Here is a 16,064-nt window from a genome sequence, read left to right as displayed (position 1 = left end):
AATCCATTCTGCAAAAATTACACATCAATAGCGCGTTCCATTTACTCAGTGTCTGTGGTGCAAGTTTTAGGTGAGTTGCACTGTATATAGAATGCAAAACTATCCTATAGATCATTGGTGCATGCATAACATACAGATAATTATGCAAAGTAATTGAAAGAAGGTTAATTTAAATTCACAATTTGTTAAAGCATTCTCACTTATGTTTAAGTAAGCATTTTTTTCTATTTAACTATCCAAAAATTTTGCCCACTGCCCCCAGTAGAAGATACCTCAGTATTTTGGAAGAACTTGAAATTTTTGACAGTAACAAACAACACCCTGAGCATGTTCTTAACATGCAAATTGATTTAAACCAAAAATTTTATTTCAAAATCTTTAAAACACTTTTTAGAGTTCCTAGTGTTGAGTGTCACCATGCACCATTGAAAGTTTGCAGAGGTCAACAGTATCGCCTTCATCTACAGATCTTTATGGTCACACAGCACATGCGGCAGCATACTACTCCATACAGGAATGTCTGCTGCCATGAATAACACCTGAAGAACTGCAACCAAGATAATCTAAGATGAAACTGTGAGTAGCCTGTGCCATCTAGTGACACTGCTGCATTTCACTACCTTCCCACTACAAATTGTGCTATTTCTCATTTTTTTATATCAGTGTTATTATATTTGCTTCTTTCTCGCTACTTCGTGTTAATTTTCTTTCCATTTTCGTTTTTATTATTTCTATAAACCTGTACATAATACTTGTGTATGTGCTGTGGCAACAGTCCACTGGCAGCCTACACTTAGAATATTCCACCACTGGCAACTGCACAAGCCGGCCACCAGAGGCTGCCTGCAGTGGGTCACATTATGGCATCTGTTGCACCATCTAGCAGAGCCCTATTCTTTATAAGTCCAGTGCAGCAGCCACTAGCCCATATACTGTGTCCATACTTATTCTCAGCAATGGCTTGTATGAGCACTTGGGTAGTTTCTATGTTTGTATCTATGTTCTTAACTGTTGTTTGCTTGTATGTTGAAGAAGAGTTTACTTTGATTCATTGTGGCCATACTGTTGGTTGTGTTTAACAGCATCATACAACTGGAGACAGGTGTGGTGTTTACATCCACATGCTCAGTCTATTTGGTTGTTCCCTCAGTTCTTCTGTCTATGGAGGCAGTGCTCCAATCACTCCTCAAGCAGCAGCAGGCACTTATGGTTGCTACCATGAACTTGTCAGCCACAGTGACTATGCTGGCTTCCACAACATTGGTATACAAGCCACTCTTCCCCTCTTACAATGATGCCGCCAAAGACTGGGAGGCTTACGAGAAGCAGCTATGGCAACATTTCCTTGCTTTTGGTGTCACTGATACAAACAGGTGTAAGGCTGTTTTCTTTTCTTGGACTTCTCCTCAGATCTACCAGGTGTGGCAGTTAGCCCTGCTTCAGGAAGCTGCCTTACTTTTGTTTGGCAATATGGGTAAGTTGTCCAGTTATCACTGTAAATGCAAGCTTGTCATTGCAGCACATGTAGAGTTGTGTTGATGTTATTACTATTCCCACCAGTCCTACCAGAGTTGGGTGGCTGAACTCCATGGCCCTAGTCACAAATGTCAGTTTGTCACCAATGCTCATCAGGATTCCTGTGCTGGTTCTATGATCTGTGATGCCATCCTTCAGATGGCTCCTGAGAGGGAGGTGCATCAATGTGCACTATGGTGTGAGAATCCATCTTTGGCTGAAGCATAAATATTGCTCAATCTTTTGAGATGTATCATATGTATCATACTGCTAGGAATTAGATCAAGCCTCGGTGTGACATCACTGTGAATAACAGGGTTTGATAACACCAAGTAATTTATCATTTTGAGTCTATTGATTTCTCAGTGGATGTGTGGACACTTGTTTCAATAAATTGACAGAAGTTCTAGACAAAATCTCAAGTAAAAAAGTCAACATAATTTAGTATCAAGACATAAATATTAACACAAATATCATGAATGAAACTAGTAGCAAGCTCATAAGTATCCTTCAGGGTTTTGGCATGTCCCTGTTCGTCAGTAGTGTAATAGGGGTTAGTACAGTGACTGCATCAGTAATTGATGGTGTTGCTACAAATACGAGGGCTATGCTGAAAGTTTTTAGCAGCCTGTAAACCGTAAGGCGAGGACAATGGGGTTGTTCTCATTCGAAAGAGCGATGTTTTTCAACCTTGGTATGTGCTCGAGCAGCCCCTGGCTAGTGGCGATCTCCCCACAGTGTGGTAAGAATGCACAGGCAGTGCTGAGTCAGAGACGGTGCAGGATGGAGCTGTCGCGCCGCGACTTTCGTGCCATGATTTTGTACAATTATAAAAAGGGCTTAAGTGCTGAAGAATGCCATTCTTCTTTGCTGCATGTTTTTGGTGAAGCTTTCCCTTCTAGGGCCACAGTTGGAAATTGGTTTCGCGAGTTTTCGAGGGGTCGGCAGTCGATTGAAGATGAACCTCGTCCCGGTCGGCCAGTGACAGCTGTGACTCCTGAAAACATTGATGCTGTGAGGAAAATGATCAAAGAAGATCCACATCTTACTTTTGTGACACTGAAGAGACCATAAATATTGGATCAACAGCAGCACAGACCATCGTTCATAGTCACTTAGGCCTTACTAAGAGATGTGACCATTGGGTGCCACATTCCGTGACAGAATGCCAAAAGGAGGCGAGAATAGACTGGTGTCATTTCATGCTCGAAAAATTCAATGGAGGGAAGTCCCAAGACACCTACAATATCGTCACAGGTGATGAAACGTGGGTCTACCATTATGACCCTGAAACGAAGAGACAATCTTCTGTGTGGTGCTTTCCAGGGGAGGAACCACCCACAAAAGTTTGACGAAGTCGGAACTCTCGAAAAAAGATGGTGGCAACTTTTTTCACAAAGATCGGGCATCTGACTCTGTGACTTTGGACACACATTTACAGTCCATGCTGAATGGTACGTGAATGATTGTCTTCCAAAAGTCATCACCACATGGAAGTCACAGCATTCAAAGTCCGAGAGTGGGCACCTTCTGCTGCATCACAACAGTGCATCTGCGCACAGGGCTGCCAGAACGATGGACTTTCTGGAGAAGGAAAAAGTGCGAGTGTTACCCCATCCCCACTATTCACCTGACCTGTCTCCCTTTGACTTCTTTCTCTTCCCTAAGGAAAAAATTCAAGGGCAGCGCTTCTCATCAGATGAAGAGGCCATTGTAGTGTACGAGAGTGCACTAAGTGACTTCCCAAAAGAAGCTTGTACTGACACATTTTCTAAGTGGTTTCAGAGAATGGAAAAATGTATACATGCTAATGGAGAGTATTTTGAAAAGTTGTAAACGTTTTTTTGCAAATAAATTTTTTTCCACACATTCTGCTAAAAACTTTCGGCATAACCCTCATATGTACAGGGAATAGTGTGATGTGGCTGTAAAAGGTCTTGGACTACCAAACCATTTCCACAAAATGATAACAGAAAAACTGGGCATGGAAAAATTCCCTAAACTGTAAGCTTACAAAAGACATTTATCAGAAACCAAAACACAAGATTATTTATTTTTTTGTAAAAAAAACTAAGAAACGAAAGCTGGGGATGAGTTCTGTACATTATTTAAATTTAATTTTAAAAAGGCATTTCCAAAAGTACCCACATCAGTATCAACATCTCCCAAAAATACACCCCTGAGTGCCTCAGTTCCATGAAAAAGAGTAATAATGAGCCAGAGTTCTTGAATTTCTGTCATAGATACAAAAGTATTTACAGGAAGGTGCTGCATGAAAGTCATTTAATGACAAAATGATATACAACACAGAGAATAAAAGCAAAGCAGCCTGGGATCTCATAAAAAAGGAAACAGGTAGTGAGGAAGGCAAACCAACATACTGATAAGGGAGGGGGCTGAAGTATTAAATGATCCACATGACCTTACAAACTATGTGAATGAGCATTTTTCGAGTATCAGAGAGAAGTAACAGCAAAAATTTCCCAAAACAAATGTAACACTTGTAAATAATCATGCACTAAGTACAATAATGTTGCTACCAACCGAAGAGCATGAAGTCAGTAAACCAGTACGAAAAATAAAAATTAAAAACTATATTAGGTCCCAATTTATCAACTAAAACAATGCATAGGGAGTATACAAACTGTCTTAACAAACATAATAAATGATCCTTCACATCAGGGTAATTTCTAGAATACTGAAAATAGTCAAGAGTAGTACCTCTGCTAAAGATAGGTAATACAGAAAATTGAAAATTACTCGCCCGTTTCCCTGATGTCACCATTCTCAAAATAATAGAATCAATTATGAAAGACAGGTTAGTGAGTTTCTTGAATAAATATAAGCCTTTAAGTGACTCAGTTTCATTTCTGAAGTGGTGGACAGTACGGAATCAACCATAACAGAATTTGCAAAAGTGGTACCTGATGCTCTTGACAAAGCTGAATGTGTCACAGGCATATTTTTAGATCTTTCCAAGGTTTGTGATATGCTGGCAATAAGATTCTACTATATAAGCTAGAAGAATTAGGAATAAGAGGGGAGCTAATAACTGGTTCCAATCACACCTAGCAGATAGGGCGCAAAGGGGAGAGATAACACATATCTCAAATAAGTCTAAAGTTTTAATAGAACACTTAGTAGAGCCAAAATACACTTAGGATTTCCTCAGAGTATCATTTTAGGACCAATTCTGTTCCTGATATACATCAATGACTTTCCCACAAGTGTGAGTCATGGGGAAAAATTCCCTTTGCTGATAACAGCAGAATTATAGTCACTGAGAAAATGAGAACTCCTTGCAGAGAAATCCACTGAAACCCTCAAGGATGTTTACAACTGGTTGATTAGAATAAAGTGACAGTGAACGTAAACAAAACAAATGCAATGAATTTCAGTTTGAAGAGGGGAAATGACACTATTAAATTAAACATAGATGGCACCTCTATAGTAAGGGAAACAAATGTAAAATTTCTAGGAATGAATACTGATACTCAGTTGACTCAGTTGAAGGGGTGTGAATGCAAAGATACTTGCAAATAGAATGTCATCAGCATGAGTTCTGTCATCAGTGTGTAACAACCAGTGTCTTTTAACTACATGCTATTCATATGTACACTCAGTTCTTAGCTATAGCATTCTTTTATGGAGATCAAATGTACAAAATATTAACACAATTTTTGAACTGCAGTAGAGGACCATAAGAACAATAACTTTCAAAAAACTGGCGATTTTAACTGCACCATATGAGTACATTTACTAAACAGTTGACCACATCAAAAATAACATTGATAATTACTGCAAAAATAGCTCTTTCATGACCATGGAACAAAATCTTGACTGGACTTACATATACCAAAAAAAAAAAAAAAACCTCAAAATAGCATTTTCTAACAAGGAAAAAAACTGTACAATAAATTATCAAAGGATACTACTAACAAAATTGTCAAAACAAACTTATTTAAAAAGGCAGTTAAAAAGTACCTGCTACCCCAAACAGTTTATACATTGAAGGATTACTTAGAGTATCAGTTTTGTGAAAAAATTTAACACAAATAATAATAATGATTATAAAACATTTAACATTCCACATAACACTTTCACACTCTGTATTTTCCTTCTTTTTGTCCTTTTCTGGAAAAACTTACTCCCAAAGCTGTGCACTGTATAGTACTAACACATTTTTCTCTTTCTGAGCTCAACCTCTCACTTGTTACAGAGGGATGTTGACTCAGTTTATCAAGCTAGCAAACAGGAAGTTGTGGTTTACAAAATGGTTCTGACATCACCTGATAGTGTGTTTAGTGTTATGAAACAATGTGTGGGGTATAGTGTGTGCAATGATGGGAGTGAGAAATGAATGAACAATGTATCATTAGTCTTTTATCATTACTAAATATCTTATGCTTAAAACAATATTGTGCACTAGGAGTAAACCATATGAGATAGCACTGTTTTGACCAGAGAGGTCTTGTATTTGGGAGCTTGGAGGTTCCAATCTTCATCCAGCCATCCCGATTTAGATTTTCCATAGTTTCCCTAAATTATTTTGGGCAGATACCAGGATGGGCCAATGGCCTTGCCACAGTGGTAACAGATCACCAAAGTTAAGTGCAGTAGGGCTGGGCTAGGCTGGCCGGAGTGGCCGAGTGGCTCTAGGCGCTTCAGTCTGGAACTGCGCAACCGCTACGGTCGCAGGTTCGAATCCTGCCTTGGGCGTGGATGTGTGTGATGTCCTTAGGTTAGTTAGGTTTAAGTAGTTCTAAGTTCTAGGGACTGATGACCTCAGATGTTAAGTCCCATAGTGCTCAGAGCCATTTCAACCATTTTTTTGTAGGGCTGGGCTAGCACTTGGATGGGTGATCACCTGGTTTGCCAAGCACTGTCGGCAAGTGAAGTGCAATCAGCCCTTGTGAGGCAAACTGAGTAGCTACTTGATTGAGAAGTAGCAGCTCTGGTCTTGTAAACTGACATACGGCTGAGAGCGTGGTGCGCTGACCACGTGCCCTTTTATATCTGCATCCGGAGATGCCTGTGGGTGGAGGATGATGTGGCAGTTGGTTGGTACAGTTGGGCCTTCATGGCCTGTGTGGGCGGAGTTTAGTTTTTTAGATACCAGGATGGTTCCCACCATAAGGCCACAGCTGACTACCTGTTTCATCCTTGTCATTCTAGACCTGCAAGTTTGAAAATGTCTCTATATGTGAATTACTTTGTTTTTATTGTTCTTGATTTTAATATCAAGATACTCCAATAATGTTGTAAAAGCAATCTACACATAAATAAAACTGCTACTGCTACTACTACTACTACTACTGCTACATATCACACATACACTTATATTTAGCACACCATATATGTGTCAGGTGGTGATAAATGATCACAAAGGGCACACACATTATTTAAGCTCTCAAAGTGCAATAGAAAGCACCCAGTGTTTTCAGCACTTGTCAGACCTTTCAGATCCTGTTATTTAAATGAATGAGGATGTAATGAGATTTTTGGTGTGTGCTTAATTTATAAAATAGAAAGACATAATTAGTAATCTGCAATTATTGCTCAATGGAGTATGGCAGACACTCATAATCATGTTCCCCTAATTCTTTTGAGTAGAGTATTATTTTTACACAGTTATGACTTGTTGCAGAGCACCAGGATGATAGGAATATTGTGTTTATATTATATGTTGCTACTACATGCCACCACATGCTACTACATGCCACAGATAGCTAAATGCTATAGTGACATTATTTTAACTTTTTGAATTATACAATAATTGTAAAAAAATTGAAAAACATTTTTTGTAGTACTAAATGTAAGTAAACTGGAAACATAAGTAAATTGGATTGAAATTAGAATATAAATGAGAATACGTTGTAGAACTAAGAAGTGAAAACGTTGAATTTTTACTATCTAAATAGAAATTGTGAATATTATGAATAGCCAGAGACTATTGAACTGTGGGATTGTGCAGCAGACCTGCACTTGAATGAAATATTTGTTCAACAAAAATATCTAACAGTATATTCCTTGTATTTGTATAAACTTATTATATATTTTCTGAACAGTAAACACAAACTAAATAAGTGCAGTGATATACATATTTATGTTACTAGAAATAACGGAACTCCTTCAGGCAATGGACAAAATTAAAAATAACTGACAATACTTCCTATATTAATGGGCAGATATGGTTCAACAAGGTGCCACAAGCTTTGAAAACTTGTGAACCAAAGCTGTTCCAAAGGGAGATAAAAGCCTTTGTGGCATCGATCCACGGATCGATAGGCTAGAACATCATGTGTGTATTATGTCTTCGAGTTGACCTTTGTTTGGGTTACTTCTGGGACCTCAGTTCCTGCCTAGTCTTCAACTGGTACATTTGTCGTGTAATAAAAGTATTGATGATTAGAAGAGAGAACTGTGATCATTACCTTATCACCTCGTTATCTCCTTCAGTGGTGACCCCGAAGTTCGAATAATCCAACGAAAGGAGTACAAAGAGACTACCGTGACGGCTTCCACGTTCCTCGTTGACCTTTGTCCACTACGCAATGGCCTTCTACAGCAACAGCAACAGCAACTAAATTCAAGCACGCCAGCTGTAGTCAGCGCCCAACGGGAATTTCCGCAGTCCTATAGCCTCGAGAACCCAAGGACCTCATCAGGTGCTGTGGTTTTGAACATGATGCCAGCGGTCTCTGCCTCCAGAATTGTTAACCCCAAAGTGCTTCAGTTTTCGCCACACAGCAGTACAAGAAACCGCTACACACTGATACCGAACTTTAATGCAAGTACTGTAAATAGTGGGGAGCATAGTTTTCATAATGTGCTACAACAGGACTCCAGTTTGAATGTGCAAGCTCCACGTGTGTATCACTCTGCACCGGTTGCACACTATGTGAATGACACTCACCAGCCAGTTACTTCAAATGTTCATCAGTGCAGTAATTTGAGCGTGTCAGGTTCCACCAAGCTCATCAGTGACTCTGTGGTGCACATTTTCATTGCAGATGTGGAGGACCAATTGCATAATAATCTATCGGGCAACCGCCGTGACCACTTTGAACTTCTGCCGCAACAACCGGTCCCGCTTCTCTCCATGCTGGGCTTCCTGCTAACGGATTTCGCTTCCTCTCCAGCTACTATGAACACAGCCAGCACTTCTGCTTCCTCTGTATCGCCCTCACAACGCAGAGTTAACTTTGACTTGCCTACTCCTGCGTCCGCTAGCAGCTGCCCGCATTCTCCCACCGCCAGTTCGTCGAATCTACCGAAACTTCCGGCATTCAAACCTGCTCACCTAGAATTCTGGTTCAACTTGGTCAAGAAAACTTTCAGTGACTGTGCACTTGATGACAACGCCTGTTTCACATGCCTCGTGAACCACCTCCACGACTGTGTCGACTTAATTTATCACCTGGTTAAGTAACATCCTCCGAACGAGAAGTATGCTATGGCTAAACAAGCAATACCGGAACGTGTCTCCAAAACAAGAAGAGAAAACGTTCGACAGCTCGTCTACAAAGAACACTTCGGCGACAGATCTCTGTCCCAGCTGTGGCGATACCTTCGACTTCTCGTCGATGAATGCGATATGCCAGAAGCCACGCTCACCGACATTTGGACGGAAAAGCTGCCTTTGTCTGCCCAAACGGCCATCTCCGCCTACAAGGATAGACCACATAGCGAACGCTTGCATGCCGCAGGCCGAGCTCACTCTGCTCTATTACGTGAACGCCGTGCCCGGCAGTCTGGCAGCTACACCAGTTTCCAACCACAACCAGGACCCCAACGTGGACGCCCCACTAAACCGAAGTCCGTCAAGCTTGCAGTAATACCGGCACCTTCACGTCTGCACAACAACAACACATCTGACTCTGCGGAAGATTCTGGGCCGCCGCCGTCTGACCACTCACAGGAGCAGACGTCCTCCCATAAATACTGTTTCTTCCACGCAAAATTCGGGGAACAAGCACTAATTGCAAACCGCCGTGCTCCTACCCAAACTTCAACTGCAGGTAGGCAGTGGCGCCACCTACTGCGACGTAAACAACAGGCGCCGTCCCACGCTCCATTCTGTGTCCAACACTAATGCTTCAAATTGACGAGTCTACGTCCACGACTTGAACTCTGGCACAAACTTTCTCATCGACACGGGTGCAGATGTTTCCCTACTTCCATCTCGTCTTGCTACCGAAGAGATCTGACTACACAAAACTGTCATACGTGCTGTAAACTCGTCTAGTTTGTCGTGCTTAGGTTCTACTTCATATGCAGTGTCCCTTTCGCCTGAGTGCAACCTGAAGTGGTCCTTCCTGGTGGGTGACATCGACGATCCCATTTTGGGCATCGACTTTCTACGACACCACAAACTGTGCCCTGACCTCGTCAAGAATACAGTGTTCTACCAGCCTACGCAGGAACACATCCCGTGTGCTTCGTCGAGTGTCAATAGTACTGCTAAACAGGTCCACCTTGCTATGAAGTGTAATAACCCCACCTCCGAGCTCTTGTCATGGACAAATAAGTGGCTCACGGAGCGTGTCGAGTCTACACGCCTGTGCTTGGAACAACTTGAGCGACGCCGTCGCCTCAACGGCTTAAGTAACGAGTTATCTTTGGCACGGCAGCAGCTTGCAGCAGACGACGCCTCAGCAACACACGAGGTTAGTCGGTGCCACTACAGTGTTCTCGCGCCCGAGTGCATTTGTGACCGTGTGCCACATAAATTGTACAGTGTCCGCGCTCCCGCCAGCTCTAACTGTGTTAATTAGAGCGCACATTCATCCCCCTCCTCGCTTGGGCAGCTAGCTTCCCAGGCGCAGGTTAATGTTTTTGATTTAGCGCCATCAGCTGTTCATTTGTGCCCGCCACCGCGAACAAGCTCGACTGCGGCACCTTCGATTACTAATAAACAGTGTACCAACCTTGTTTCGCATAGCTCACTTGTTTGTCACTCCCAGCCACCCAACAGTTAGCACTTATGCAAACTTTCGCCGTCCGCGTCACAACCCAGCCTAGCGGCCGCCGCGCTCAATATACCACAGTCACCTCATGTACCGCGTCGCACGTTTCCGTGGTTACAGACGGCACTGCCCACAAACTTTGCTTGCAAGAAGGACCCGCTTGTCTCTTGCCGACCACGCCATCTCAAGCCAGAACTAATGAATGTGGCTTGCGAACAAATAGACGATCTCTTAACAGCCGGCGCAATAGAACCATCTGCCGGATTCAGGGCCTCGTCTATCCTCTTCGTCGCAAAAACCGATGGCACCTGGCGTGCGGTTGGCGACTATACTAAATTGAACTCTCGTACTATCATAGAAAAGTACCTGGTTCCTAACGTCGCGGATTTTAACCATGCTCTTGCAGGCGCTAAATATTTCTCGGTAGGGGACTGTAGGAGGGCCTGTTATCAAATTCCGATGGCACCAGAGGATATAGAAAAGACAGCTGTTACAATAACTTTCAGCCTTTTCCAGTACCGGTTCATGCCCTTTGGCCTCCGCAATGCTGCACAAACTTGGCGAGATTCAAAAACAATGTGTTGTTTACCTGGATTCTTGTTTCGTTTACTTGGACGAAATTCTTATTTTCAGTCCTACTTTGCAAAAGAAGACACTCTTAACGCTGCCGGTGTTGAACTGAATAATAAGAAGCTCCAGTTGCACCAGACTTCGGTAAGATTCTTAGGCTACATCGTGTCAGCTTTGGGCCTCACTCCACCCGAGGATAAAATCAAACCTGTTTTGGATTTGCCACGGCCTCACTCATTTAAGGAGCTGCGCAGGTTCATGGAACAGTTAACTATTATAGGAAGCACTTGCCTGCCGCAGCTGAGGTTCAGGCTCCCCTAACAGACGCCCTTGCTGGCAAAAATACGACCGGTATCCGCTCGGTCCCCTGGACTCCTGCCATGGAACAAGCTTTTGACAAACTGAAGCACCTACTAGCAAACACAGTGACTGTTGCCCACACCCGCATCAGGACGCAACATTTTTTATTACCGTGGATGCCGTTGCTACTGCATTAGGTGCTATCCTCAGTCAAACCGTCGGAGATACTACCTCTCCTTTGCAGTTCTTTTCTAAGAAGCTCAACGGCGCTCAAAAAAAAGTTCTCAGCCTTTGATAGGGAGCTCTTGGCAGTTTACGAGGCTGTGAAACACTTTCGCGCTGAGTTTGAGGCTAGGGACTTCTACATTTTAACCGACCATAAACCTTTGGTTGCTGCTGTAAAGAAACCCCTGACTGACCCTCCACCTAGAAGCTTCCGTCATTTGTACTTTATATTGCAATTTACCTCTGACGTACGATACATCAAGGGTGCAGATGATGTGGTCGCAGATTTTGTGTCTCGTGTCGGCGCTCTCATAACTCTGATAGACCTCCCCACCTTGCCTCAGCTGCAGTCTGCCGACACGGACACTATGGACCTTATTTCTGATCACAGCTCGTCACTCAAACCTGTGCGATCCACCTTTTCCGGTGTCACAGGCGAGGTTTAGTGTGACGAATTAACTGGTACGCTGCGTCCCTGCATACCCAAACCTCTACAGAGACAAGTGTTCGACAAATTACACAACCTATCTCATCCAGGTGTGAGAGCCTCTACCAGACTTATTGCAGCACACATCGCCCCCACTAGGCAGCTTCACCGCTCTTCCCAGCCGCTTCCAGCACGTTCACATCGACATGGTGGGTCCCCTCACCCCCTCCGAGGGTTACAGATACGTGCTATCTATTATAGACAGAACCTGTCGTCGGGTGGAAGCTGCCCCGCTACCCACTATTACATCCGAATCAGTGGTATGATCCTTCATAGAAACTTGGATTTCACGCTTTGGCTGCCCTGTTTACTTGACGACCGACCAAGGCCATCAATTTGAGTCTGCCTTGTTTTCTGAACTATGTATGCTGTGCGGCATCAAGAAAATTCATTCAACAGCATACCACCCCCAGAGCAATGGCCTCGTGGAACGTTGGCATAGGATGCTTAAGATGGCCCTACGTTGCCGCGGCCTCCTTTGGACGGAAGCCCTGCCATTCGTCTTACTCGGTTTGCAGACTACTTTCAAGGAAGACCTTAAAGGCTCAGTGGCCGAGTTCGTCTACAGCCAGTCCCTTACACTGCCAGGCGAACTTGTTGCTCCTACTCCATTCGCCAAACCGTCCAAACTGCCGTCCTTGGTAGAATGGGTGAGGTTACACTGTAACAAGCTTCAACCCCCACCCCCTTCCAGCTACACTCCACCGCACACATATGTTAGCAAAGTGCTCAACACTTGCGAATTTGTGTTCCTTCATGACAACACTGTAAAAGACCCGTTACAACTCCCTTACACAGGCCTGTACAGAGTTGTCAAACGAACCAGAAACACAATGTATATCATAATTAAGGGCTCAGTGACTACTGTCTCCCTCAACAGGGTTAAACCTTCTCGTATCGAGTTTTCCCATACCTCACCCACCGCTGAAGAGACCTCGCTCTCTGGCCACCCTCAGCCTTCTTCCTCTGCTCATGATTCGAATAAACTCACGCCTACACCGGCCCTGTCAACTAGCCTGCACTCATTCTGGGGTTTCCGCCTCCCGGCTCCCATAGCAGAGGCCCCAGCTCCCAGGGCTCTAATATAACAGTTCTATCTTCGTGTGACAGCACACCGCGCCGCTCCTCTAACCGGTGCAGCCCGCAGGTTCCTGCCACGCCCACCCAGACCTCACTGTCTAACACTCACCCCTCTACTCACAGCACACCGCCCTCACCGTGCTATTGTTTCCCCACTCCACCGGCTCAGAATATCTCTCCGTTAGCAGGCGCCACTTACGAGCTCTCTACCCATGTTCATCCTAATGAAATTTGTGGTTTATCTGTCGTTGTTAGTGGTGATACTGCATTACTGCTGCTTGCGTGTGACGATTCGTGTAACTCGTTAGGTGGTGTGTCACAACGTGTAGTGAAGTGTATCAAAATCTCTCGAAGTGCTACGTGTGGCAACCTGGATGCTTATGTTAGGCCAAGTGGAAAGGTGATCATTAGGTTCCCTACTGATGACACCCTTCCGCACCAGTGCTCCCGCACCGGCTGACGACTACGACCGCCGCCGTCGTTTCAAGACTGCAGCATCAGCATTCCAGGATTTGCCCCACGCTCTCCTCCCACATGGCCGTGCCGTCAGATGCGGAGGAGCTCACTGTAACCCACTTAAACTCTGGCCAACCTGCCCCTCCCCCACCTTCGGCTTGGGTACATACTCCATACTGCACGGGGGGCGGGGGGGGGGGGAGGGGGGGGGGCTATGTGTCGTTGATCCACGGATCGATAGGCCAGAACATCATATGTTTATTATGTCTTCGAGTTGATCTTTGTTTTATATACTTCCAGGACCTCAGTTCCAGCCTAGTCTTCAACCTGTCCATTTGTCATGTAATAAAAGTATTGATGATTAGAAGAGAGAATCGTGGTCATTACCTTACCACCTTATTATCTCCTTCACATTCTTAGCAAATGAATGTTTATATTCAGTCAGTGAATTCTAATGTACTAGCGTCTCTGTTAACATGTAATGTAATTAGAATATTAAGACAAATGTATGTACCACTACTGTACCTAAGTGGTATCTATAGAATCTACTAAGCCAATGCATTTGCTTGATGGCGTACACTAAAAAAATGTAAATAAATAACAGTATATTCACCACACATAGCATCCATGACATCTACCCACCCTTAACTCCATTGTAGTACTTTATTATACTTGTTCTTTTCTTTTTGCCGCTGTCGCTGTCGGTTTCATCATCATGATGCACAGACGAAAAAAGCAGTACTGATCTGTTTTGTTTCGGTATGTATGAAAGTAATGTGACATCTTCCTGAAATCAAAACATGATTGAGTACTCTTTTTTCAATTTCTTTGTTAAAAACTCATCTGGAATTTAAGGCTTATGTTTTTAACCTTCCAGCAATAATAATATACTTGTGTGGCACCGATGAGGTCGACACCAGCATCGATATGCGTTCGTCTTTGGACTCTGAGCATCGTCTTTGGACTCTGGGCATTGTCTTTGGGCGGTTTTGTGAGCCTTGTGTTTGTTTAGGGGAGTAAATGAACTACTGCTAAATGGGTGTTGTCTGGTGTAACCAACCCGAACTTGTCCCCTCACTGGTGACCTCGAGTTGTAGTGTCTTCCGTTTTCGTCGTTTTACTGTGTCCGCGGCCTCTGCGTCGGTTATTTTCGAGTGTATTACATCGACGCAGCATCTGAACAATGACTTTGGCCCAGCGCCTAACGCCAAATTTTGTGATCGACATGCATTGTGTGGCGGGCGATGTACACCCAAAAGGACTGCAACACGATGCCTCTCACTCGACGATTCCGCCGAACGTTTTCGAGCCTGCAACAATAAGGGAGGTTAGGAGTGTGCACGACTCTCGCTATGAAACGCCTTTGTTCCCGCCACATGTGCCCTCCCTCATCGACTGTACAGTTACCTCTTACGGATCTCCATGCAGTGCGGGACCAATGCCGATTTCTGCAAATGCTTCGTCGGACAACCTACTACCGCCAAAATCCGTGAATCCATGCAGTACCACGCGGATACCTGCCACGTGGCCAGAACTGCTTCGTCCACAGGTCAACCTCCTCAGCATCCGACCATGCCCTCGCCTGCCTTGGTTCAGCATCACCACATGCATTCCTACTTCGATACCTCGGCCTGCAACAGGAACAATTACTTGTTCTCTGTGCCTGACCCGAACCTCTGTCCCACTGCTATGCCTCAGTGTTTTTTGCCACGAAATTCACCTTATCCGCACACCGTTTTGAGTAGATTGACTATGAGCAGTGAACATTCACACATTCCATCCCATGTTCGACATCATTTCCCACACTGTGCTTGTGGACAGCAGACACCTTCGCAGCGTCCCTGCAACACAGGTGGCCCTGGCTCTGATCATACATCGAGCTTTCCATGGACTGACACGCGTTATCAAACTTCGAACTTTTTCTCACCTGTCGCCCCTGTGCCGGCTCCAGTCGAGCTTCCGCTACTGTTCTTGGCACATCTTGGAGCTTCATCCGCATCAGTCTTCCACGATGTGTCAGTCCGAACACACCCGCAATGTGTTGAACAACCGCAATCAACACATTACGGTGTCTCACCCCCATCGGCTTTTCTGCGTCGCAACGGATCACTCTCAACCTTAACATGTCACCTACACAATGCCGCATAAACAGCCGTCATTGAGACATCCCCTGGAGGCACACTCTCCTGGAATATTACAGCTCGATTCAGGCAGTGCCCCGATGAACTCAACTCAACTTGTTCTTCCGAACATTCTACAATGCTTACCGACACTGCCACTGTTGAATCCCGACAGAGCAACAACCTGGTTAAAAATTGTGGACGAAGTGTTCGACCATTACAAACTCGATGAGTCAACCTGGTTTCTGTGCCTCATCACCCACCTGCACGACGAAGAGGACTTGATTGCTGACCTGGTCGATTCCCTGGACTCATCTACCTGGTACACTCTAGTCACAAAGA

This window comes from Schistocerca americana, chromosome 3 (genome assembly GCF_021461395.2).
Source record: "Schistocerca americana isolate TAMUIC-IGC-003095 chromosome 3, iqSchAmer2.1, whole genome shotgun sequence".
Classification (NCBI taxonomy): domain Eukaryota; kingdom Metazoa; phylum Arthropoda; class Insecta; order Orthoptera; family Acrididae; genus Schistocerca; species Schistocerca americana.
This window is presented reverse-complemented; position numbering follows the sequence as displayed.